Source organism: Sceloporus undulatus, chromosome 8 (genome assembly GCF_019175285.1).
Source record: "Sceloporus undulatus isolate JIND9_A2432 ecotype Alabama chromosome 8, SceUnd_v1.1, whole genome shotgun sequence".
Taxonomy (NCBI): Eukaryota; Metazoa; Chordata; class Lepidosauria; order Squamata; family Phrynosomatidae; genus Sceloporus; species Sceloporus undulatus.
In genome coordinates this window covers 26,769,275-26,779,718 of record NC_056529.1, presented here as the reverse complement: position 1 = coordinate 26,779,718, position 10,444 = coordinate 26,769,275, and positions in this window count along the sequence as shown.

Below are 10,444 nucleotides of genomic sequence, written 5' to 3'. Positions count from 1 at the left end.
ATGTCTGGATACAGTCTTTCCTGAGAGTCATTACTCCATGTGGTACTATGAATGTTTTCCTGTTGCTGGGCTCCTGATGGCATCACTATGGATGCTGCAGAGCCATTGGAGAGAATACAGTAGGTGCTACCGACAACCAAAGAACAGGGAAAAAAGAATGGTTTCAAACTTAGTAATACAGTAACATCAACACAATACCACCTCCAGCTCTCTAAAAAGCCTGTAGTCTGTGCACCTCCAAATGCAACCAATCTTGCCCCCTGAGTATGGTTTCATACGGGGTGAAAAAGGCCCACAACAAACAAAACAGTTCCTATGACTCCCACTTGCTCTATTATTAAGACTCACTTAAAGAACTTTGAATGTGCAGCAACATCCTTTCCCCACGTTCAGAGGAGGAGACTGGATCTCTGCTTTTATTTAAAGGTAGCTGTTTGCACAATGCAATTTTCCACTTCTCTCTGTGTGGAGGCACAGAGTAAAACGTTGGGGTCAAGCCCCATTGCTTTGTGATGGGAAGTAATGGAACACAATGTGTTTTGCAAGGAGGGGAAGTATTCGGCCTCCAGCTTCCCTGGATCAAGCTGTTTTCAATTCACTGAAAGCCATGCTGAGGACCTGGTCACCTTGCAGCACAGGGTGGAACTGTATGATATAAATACACTGGAGTGGCACTATTGATTTGAGCATCATAAAAGCAATCCAAAGTCCAGAACTTTGGGGGAACTCTTACGCTTGGAGCCAATGCTCAGGGATGATGGGAGCTGTATTGAGCAACATCTAGCGGATGAGAGGTTTGCCACCTGTTTTAAAAGATTGATAGTGGGAGTACTACTTGCTCCCAAAATGACGTTTTAGCTCTGTTCCATGCAGGGAGAGGACAAGGGTAGGAAAAAGGATCATTGCAGAAGTAGCAAAGGAGGGAAAACAAGGTGGGGTCTCACCAAAGGCCAGATTTGGAACAGTTTGAATTAGGAAAAGGGCATGCCTAGTCCAAAACAGACCACAACTAAGTGCAGGAAAGATGATCAGAGGCAGTGGCTAAATGCATAATCAAAGCTAGGCAGAGATCAAATTAGGGATGGGGAGGAGATGGGGGCTGATGGGTTACATTGCTTCAAAATAATGTAAGTATCCACCAGAAGAGTTATGTTATGCAACCTCTATACTGAACTAATGTAGCACAACGTGTGTGGATCAATGATCAGTGTGCTGGGCTGACAACCCATTATGCAATTGCAATGCTCAATGGCCATTGTGTGGCCCCAAAAAATCACTCTGTATATATAGCACACTTTATGCCTGGGCAAGTTACTAACAGGATGCCAGCTGCAGTGAGATAGAATCAGCTGGCTGAATGGTCAAGTAAAGCAGCCGAGATGCCACTCTTAAAACACAGAGCTCTGGCTTACAAAAACTAGTCAGTCCGGGAGAATAGGAGGCTGGTGAGCAACTGCTAGAAGTTTCCTCAGATAAACAGAATTGTACAAGCAGTAAGAAATGTACTATACCCTGTTGAGAACAGCAGGGGCTGAGAGATCATGGCTTGCCCAGGGCTACTCAGCGAAGGTCAGAGGGAAGGTCAGTGTCAAACTGGCCATGGCCTTGGCTTGTCTGTCATGTCCTTGCTGGATACTTGAGGATACAGTGCAACCCATTCCCTCTTGCTTCTCCAGCCCAGCCTTAATAATTTCATCTGCTTTTCCTCCAGCCAGTAAATATCTATTTCATGTCCAATCTTGAAGGCTTGGTGATAAAATATGGGGCTGCGTTCAATGATCTAATCATAATATGTCAGTATTTTTGGTGCATAAAATTGAGCTGATTGGATGCCAAGATGATGGAGTGTGATGTACTGGAATCATTTGAGCCCCCCCCCCCCCACTCCCTCCCCAAGTTTCTTCTGAGAAGCATTGTATTTCTCCAGAGCCCCTTCCCTCATTGACGTTGCCAACTTAGCAATTGAAATTGTGGGAGCAAAGCCAGCCTGGAAAAGACTTTCAATCTAAACCCCAGCATAGTTCCTAGCACCATGGATACTATTATTGCAAAGCCTGGGGAAGCATCAAATTGGGGTTTCCAGAGACCTCTTGTCCCACTAGCACTATTTGTGTTATGCTAACCTGGCATGCTGGGTTTGGTCTTCCTTAGGTTAGCAGGTCAGCTTACTGTTCCCTCAGGCCAATTCCTGTGCCTCAAGCCCCAGCTTCCATTGGGTTCACAATCACACAGTGAATGCAATAGCATGGCTAGCCCCACAAACCCAATCTGAACAGGTGATAGCATCACTGAGAGCAGGAGAAGGCAAGTCAGAGCAAGCCAGAGCAACTTAAATGAATGCATGAACCAGTTTACAAGGAGAGCTGGAAAAAGCGAGGCTGAAAATGTGCAGGAAAATCAAAGTAGTTATCTTCTTAGCCCTTGCAAACTTTCAAGTTGACACATAGGATTGATGCTGTCCACATATTCCACCATTCACTCTTGCATCTGCTTGTTCCGACTCTATCCCAAGTCTCTTTTCTTCTCTGCTCAGGCCATGAAGGTGCGAGTAGCAGGAAGGCCCATTAAAAACCATCCTTAAGAGGGCCTTTATTTTAGAACTCACTCCATTTATGTTCTTCCAAGAAGGTATCTTTCTCATGCCTTCCTCCTCCTCTTTCTCCTTCCTCTTCCTCCTTCTCCTTCCTGCAGGTTGTAAATTAAAAGTCAATCTCATTAAAATCACAAGTAATCATTCTCTAGCTGGAGCGCCTAACCATTCTGCGCAGGGGGATCCCAGCTGCCTCCCAGAGCCGTAATTCAATCGGACTCTGCGGCTCTTGTTCGCAAACTGCTGGAGCTGCACTTTCTGTCCAAATTTATGGTGCCGGGAGCGTCCAAAGGCTGAGTTACGGCTTTGGGGACGGATGGAGGGGCTGCATTATTCTGCATCTAATCCCCGCATCTTGACAGGACTGGAGGGAGAAGAAGCCCTCTTGTAATGCCAGCGCAGTGTGCATTGTTCCCCCCGGCCTTTATGTCAGCAGCTAGAAAAGCCTCTTGGGATCAGGAAGCTGTCAGTACAATGTTACAAGTAAACAACCAGATTGCTGGGGCATGATGGGGCGATAAATAAAAGCTCTAAATAATGGAGAATCCAATGGGCTGGTACGGAAATGGGACTGGTGCCTCTAGCCAACGCCATGTGGTCAACAGTTGGTATCTTCACAGCTGTATGCATGTGTTGCTTCTTCTTGTTGCATGGCTTCAAGTTGTTTCTGGCTTGGCGCAACCCTATCATGGGGTTTCCTTGGCAAGATTTGTTCACAAGGGGGGGGGGTGCTTTTGCTTTCCTCCGAGTATGACTTGCCCAAGGTCACCCAATGGGTTTCCATGCCTGAGTATGGACTCGAACCCTGGTCCAGTGGTCAAACCATACCTCTGGGTCATGCAGAAGCGGTAGACCCTCTCTCCTTGCTTGTGTTCCCCATTTGCTCTGGACGTGTTTGTCTGCAGCATTCCTTTTTTCCTCTCACACTTGGCCTGCCTATTTCTCTCCTAATCCATCAACCTTAAGCATCTTATCTATACCTTTTGCAAGATAAGAGAAGTCATGACCTGTCTGTTTGGGACAAATAATAGATGGGGATTGGAGCAGAGCTGTCAGCTGGGATTGTAAAGTTCAATGAGTTCTGGAATGTTCCCTGAAAAACAGCATGGAGGGATTACTGAAGCTTCACTGGGACAGTCGATCAAGGTTGGTATCCAGACTGGTGGCTGTGGGGTCAATGGGAGGGGAATCTGCTCTGGGTTTTTGGTCTGAATCATACAGTTGGAAAGGCCCTATAAGGGTTTGAGTCCAACCCCTTGATCAGTGCAGAAACTCCTACTAGAGCTTTCCTATCAGAGAGCCATCTAGCCTCTTTCTGAAGATCTCCATAGAAAGAGGGGCCAATGGTTCCATTGCCAAACTACTCTTACTGTCAAGATGTTTCTTCTGAGGTTCCATAGAAATCCACTTTTCTATAACCTCAAACGCCTTGACCTTCCAGGGCAACAGAGAACAATCCTGCCCTGTCCTCTCTGCAGCAGATATTTAAAGAATGCAGTCATTTCAACCCTTACTCTTCTCTTCACCAGGATGAACATACCCAATTCCCTCCACCATTTCTCACAGGGTTTGGTTTCCAGACACTTTACCATCTTGGTCACCCACTACTGGGTACATTAAAGCTTGCTGAGACCCTTCTTAAAATGAGATGCCCGGAACTAAACACAGTACTCCAGGTGCAGCCTGACTATCACACAATATAGTGGGACTATTACATTCCTTGACTTGGAAACTATTGTTCTGTAAATACAGGCCAAAATGCCATTTGGGAGTCAGCATGGCGCGGTGGTTTCAGCGTTGGAGTATGACTCCAGAGACCAGGTTTCGATTACCAGCTCGGCCATGGAAACCCACTGGTTAACCTTGGGCACGTCACATGCTCTCAGCCTCAGAGGAAGGCAATGGAAAAACCTCCTCTGAATAAATCTTGCCGAGAAAACCCTATGATAGGATAACCCTATGATAGGATTGCCATATGTCGGAAACAACTTGAAGGCACACAGCACACACAAAATGCCATTTCCCCCTTTTATGCAGCATCACACTGCTGGCTTGTGTTCAGTTTATGATCAATAATAAACCCAAGAACCTTTCCGCATGTACTGCTGCTAAGCCATGTATCCCCATCCTATAGCTGTGCATTTAGTTTCTGGAGCCTAAGTGCATCATTTTTTGCCTTTGCTCAATGTCATTCTATTAGTTTCAGCCCAATTTTTTCTAGTTTATCAGTTCACCAGTTCATACTGAAGATTAAAACTGAGCAGATTGCCACCAGAGCTACAGACAACTCTGAGATCCCTACAACAAAACGTGGCTTGCCCAAGTCATCCCCTTGTTGCTCTTGCCCAGGACTTCTGGACCTTGCATCCATTTGCTCTTAAGATTGTCGAGTTTGCCAGCCTCTTCTTACCTGCTCCCAGATATTTAACCCAAAGTAATTTATTCCTTCCAATTCCATCATTTCATTTTTTTCTCCCCTTTTCCTCTTTGGATAGCAATATATTTTTCTTTCCCTAATTAACTACTTGACAGTTTTTTCTCTGGCTGTTTTTTTTTTTAAAGGAGGCTTGATTTATTTCTGCCTTTCCGAATTCGGAGCAGTGGGACACTTAACCTGCTCTTTGCAGATTCCCAACATGGGATCGCAACGGAACGGCTATCACTCATTTGGCTCACCTGTCGCCAACTCCAGTTTTCAGATTACTTGTCTCTTTCAACTACTCTGCTCATTTTCTGTTGTCGGCATTGGGAAATCAATGTTCACAATTGTCGTTTATTATCTTACATCTTTTTTTTAAAAGTTACATCTTGGCTTTGCAAGCTTTCCAAGCTGAAATCCTAGGCCACATTCCCACTTGCAAATAAATCGCTTTGTGAACGGAATCAATGGATCGGTTCAGCAGCAGAGCGTGGTTCCCACCACATTTGCCCCGATTCCGATCTGCATCTGGTTCACACTTGCGCAGAATTGATTTATCCAAAAAAACGCAGAAATATCTGTACAAATTTAATAACAAGGATACTGCCTTAAGCTATTAAACCAGGGGCACCTCACAGGAGTCACTTTCCTAAGCACTAGGTTTAATGTAGTACTGTATATAGATAGATGAGTGCCAGTGTGATGTAAGTGGTTCGAATATTGGACTCCAGATGATTAGAGTTCAGATTCCCATTCAGCCATGGAAACCCACTGGCTAACACTGGGCAAGTCACACTCTCTCGGTTTTAGAGGAAGGCAACAGCAAGTCTCCTTTGAATAAATCTTTGCCAGGGAAAGCCTACAGTGGGATTGCCAGAAGTCTGCGTTGACTTGATGGCACAGAAGAAGAACAACAGTATATAGATGGATACATCAACATGCAATGTCATAAGCACTGGTCCAAAATGCACCTTTGGTCCTTGGGCCAGTGTTTTAAAATTAGAGATGCTCTTGAGAAACCTTTCCCTAAAGTTTAAGAGCATCAGAGTTACAGCAAGACTGAGCAACCGGCAGAGACTTTGCCAGGAACTGAAGCGCCCAGCTCAAGTGAACATCTGTTTCCCCTTCAGATGTGGAGCTGCAAGTCAGCCATGCATGAATTCTATGAAACCCAGCTAATTTCCTGCTGGCCTGGGGATCTATTTATTACCCACACTAGTCTCTGCGCCTGTATAAGCAGATGAAAAGTATGTTTGTTAAACCCCGAATGACAGGCGGTGGAGAGAGTTTGCAGGTTGGGAGCTGGCAGACTGTACAGTGGCAGCTCCATCAGGCATTACTATTGGCTATTGTTACTGATGATAGTACTGATGAGTGGCACTTTCTCATTGTAGGAATCGCGTAGCCTCTCGTGGTCCGTGGATGTGACATTCGCCTTGCTCTGTTTTTCAAAGTTAAGGGCTCATCCTTTACAACCTGTACTGTTTAAGGGGGGGTAGCCTCCACATTACGCATAAATCATATCCCTGGCAGCCCTTGGGAAGGTTCCCTTTGGACTTCAACTCCCCAAATCCCCATGCTGTCTGGGGGATTCTGAGATGTGCAGTGCAAAAAGTAACTTTTCCAACCCATATCCCCTGGGCAGAGTGTTTTCTATTAAAATGCTGTGCCACCAGCAAATACATGCTATGTTATCAAATTAAATTATACACATTGAGATAATGGCCCCATCTGCAAATCATGGCTAATAGACATTGGTAGTCACTTTGTTCTGGATGAAAGACTGAAAACCATGAGATACACAATAGTAAGTATCGACCTATCCCACAACTACCAAATCTGGTCACCGTAAAATAGTCTTCATCCCATATATTTGCATCATGGATCTCAGTCTCAGCTATTTAAGCGTTTGCTCTTGCTCCCTGTCTCTTCCATGCAAGTTACCCCAGTAAGTCCCTTGTTGAAGAACGTCAATGGGACAGCCATACATCAGGTTCAAAAACATATTCCGCCTCTCACCGGAATTAATAATTTTGAAGAGTTGTTGGCAGCGGCTTCGTGTTTGGAAAGTAAACTCACTCATGTGGCCACACACCTTTGGAATCCTAATGAAGGGGAACCGGCTTTCCTGCAAGAATTATGGAGCAGGTGAAGATTAATTGACAAAGGAGCCATGACACACATATTTGAGTATTTATATTTCATCCCTCTCGGGAGCAGAAAGAAGAATATACGAGGAAAACGAAAATTAAACCTGGCACACCTGGCACAAATTAGTAATGGAAATAGGCTGGCGTTGACCCCGAGGGCCTAGCTGAGGTCTCCACAATATTTAGCAGCCTCGGTGGCAATAATGTTAGCAGGGCGCATGACGGGAAATTACCCTGGAGCTTTGACCTGGGAAGTTATGGAGAGTACCGTCGTTCCTTGTGTCAGTGGGGCAAAATGAATACAACTTCCAAAGTACTTAGCACACCCTGAGAATCATCGTGCAATTGTATTAATTATACTAAGCAAGGCCCAGCCAAAGCCGAGCCTTTTTAAAGCCTACAGATGTCAAAGGGAAAGCTAAAGGCAAGTTCAGCAGTGTAATCCTGGGTATATCTGTTCAGATGTAAGAGCCACTTGCTTCGGTCAAGTTTAATCCCAGATAGACATACAAAAGATTGCAGCCTCCATCTCCTTCAGTAAAATCAATGGGAGTTGTAAAAGTCCTTAATTCTGCCTGGATTGTGCCCATTTTCTATTAAATATGCATCCAGCGTGCTGTTAGCAAGTAAGATGTCACACGTCTGCCTTTGTCGTAGTTGTTGTTGTGTGCCTTCAAGTGGTTTCTGACTTCTGGCAATCCCTGGTTTTCTTGGTAAGATTTGCTCAGAGGAGGTTTGCCATTGCCTTCCCCTGAGGCTGAGAGCATATTACTTGTCCAAGGTTATCCAGTGAGTTTCATGGCCAAGCAGAGAATTGAATCCTAGTCAAACCACTATACCATACCCCATCACAACTCACATTTTCGGTCATTTCATAGGTTGAAATTCTCTTCCGACCTTTCAGTGACTCAAGCTCACTTTGTAAGAAAGACAGCTTCCCAAACACAGTTGTCGGAGAGGCAGGAAATCCATGGTGATGCATCCAGCTATTTCGCTGTTGATGAATGCCCTCCAAGAACATCATCGACTGCAGCAACGTCCCAAGGACTCCTTAAAGACCCTGCCGGTGCCTGCTGTAAGGCTTCGAAATAAAGGAAAATAGCTGGACATATCACCACTGAGCCTCCTGGCTTTCCAGCAACCCAGAAATGGCCACATTGGGAAGGGCTCTGAAGCTTACAAGAGTGTGACTTTTGACCAAGGTCACCTAATGGGTTTCCACGGCCAACGAGGGATTCGAAACCTGGTCTCCAGAGTCTTAGCCCAACACTCAAACCACTACATCAGACTGGCTCCTAGCATTACGAAACCACAAAGCATTGGGCAGCCATTCTGCATTTTCCTCCTGAACAGATTTGTCTGCTATGTTTTAAAAACACCAAAACAACCGAAGCCACAGTGGGAAAACATAGGACGATACAAACAGGAGAGTATAGCATCTGGACCTCTGTAAAATTCCATGAACGAGTCAGAGTAATTGCCCATTAAAAGTCTTGTTTGGAAGCGTCCTTTGTTCCCAGTGATGGGCTTAGCTTTAGAATAACATGTAAAAACTGCACAAAGAATAATTTCATGCCACCAGCGACTGTTGCACACAGCCATCGGATTAATCACTAGTTGATGGATGTGCAGCAGTTTGGAAAAATACTGTGGCTGAGAGGCAAGGAAAGTTCGGTCTGGGGTGGGAGGGTTCGCTCACATTATCCATCTCTGTCTCCTCTCTCTCTCACATACACACCACCTTAAAATGCTGCAGTCATTGTGATGATGACCGTGTGTATGTGAACCAGCCCCAGGTTTTCACCTACAAAACCAGGCATAATGCAAACAGCTCAGAGCTTTGGTAATAAACCAAATATCAGAAGTGAAGAGCTACTGCCAGCTGGTGGCCCAGAACTATTGTTGCATATCTGAAAAAGATAAAATAGGTTGTACAGTAGTGGTTTGAATGTTGGACTATGACTCTGGAGACCTGGGTTCAATTCCCAGCTCAGTCATGAAACGCATTGGATGACTTTGGGCAAGTCGCACTCTCTCAGCGTCAGGGAAAGGCAATGGCAAATCTCCTCTGAACAAATCTTGCCAAGGAAAGCCCCACCAAAACCTCTTCTAACTCAAGTGTGCTCCTTCACTGAATAATATGACCACACTCCAGTGTCGCTTGGCCATATGTGTACTGGTTTTCATCTATGAAATGCTGGAGTGCATGCATCTAAAAAGAAATGGACATTAAATACAAAGATACTCTTAACTTCAGATGCTGTCGGACCCTGATATTAAGGATGTTTGACCAGAACATCATCCCAAAGATGGAAACATTCTGAGTGGGGATGATGGAAGCTGGAGTCTGCATCTGGAGGATACCTGGTTGGAGAAGACTGCCTTAAACTGCCAGGAGTTGCCATTTGGGCTCCATTTTAAGCAGCAAATTGTTTTAGGATAGCATAACCCAAGATGGTTTTTCCTTAGCTACAGAATTTGCAGACTCTGTGGCTTCAGGCATCAAATGATTGAGGCTCTTCTTCACAAAATTCCCTGCCACAATAAGCCAAGTTAACCTTTAAGGCCCCCCAAGACTCTTCTTCCGTTATTAAAGGCCTTGTTTCCGCTTGTCGTATTTCTTTTAATTGTCCGATGAGTTTGGGGTCGCTATCGCTTTCCATCTCCTCCTCCGTCGCCTCGGAGCGCACTGATATACAGCCACAGGCTCCCTACTTATTCAGCGCTATGTTTTCCCAAAATGTTGCCGCAGTTTCATTTTCTGTTGGGGTGATTTATGTGTGTTTTTTTCCTTCAAGTGCAGCTGCGAAATAACATGACGTGTGGCCTGTCACAGAGCTGGCAAATTTTGAGCCATCATTTTCTTATTATATTAATATTGATCAAAGGCCTTTTTCCTCCTGCTTTTGAAAAATGCACACTTCAAGAAAGAGAGAGAAGGGGGGAAAGAAGAAGAGGAAGAGAGCGTGATTGGTCTAGTTATAATAAGAACACAATGATCCGAAAAGTGCTAATGTCATGGAACACAAGCTCTGTCTTTCTTTTATTCCTGTCTCTCCTCCTCCCTTTGCTTTTCTCTTTCTTTTGCAGGCATAATAAAACGCAGAAAGTAAAATGCGATGGCCCCCAACTCAAAAGCAGCTTTGAAAGAGAATTAAATGAATTTTCATGGAAGACAAATTCAAAAGCTGTCAAGGAACCAGGAAGATATTACTGTACTCATCTCTGCCTTCCTTCAGGAGGAAAAAGGATACAGGAATGGATGGACCATTGGACCGAAGATCC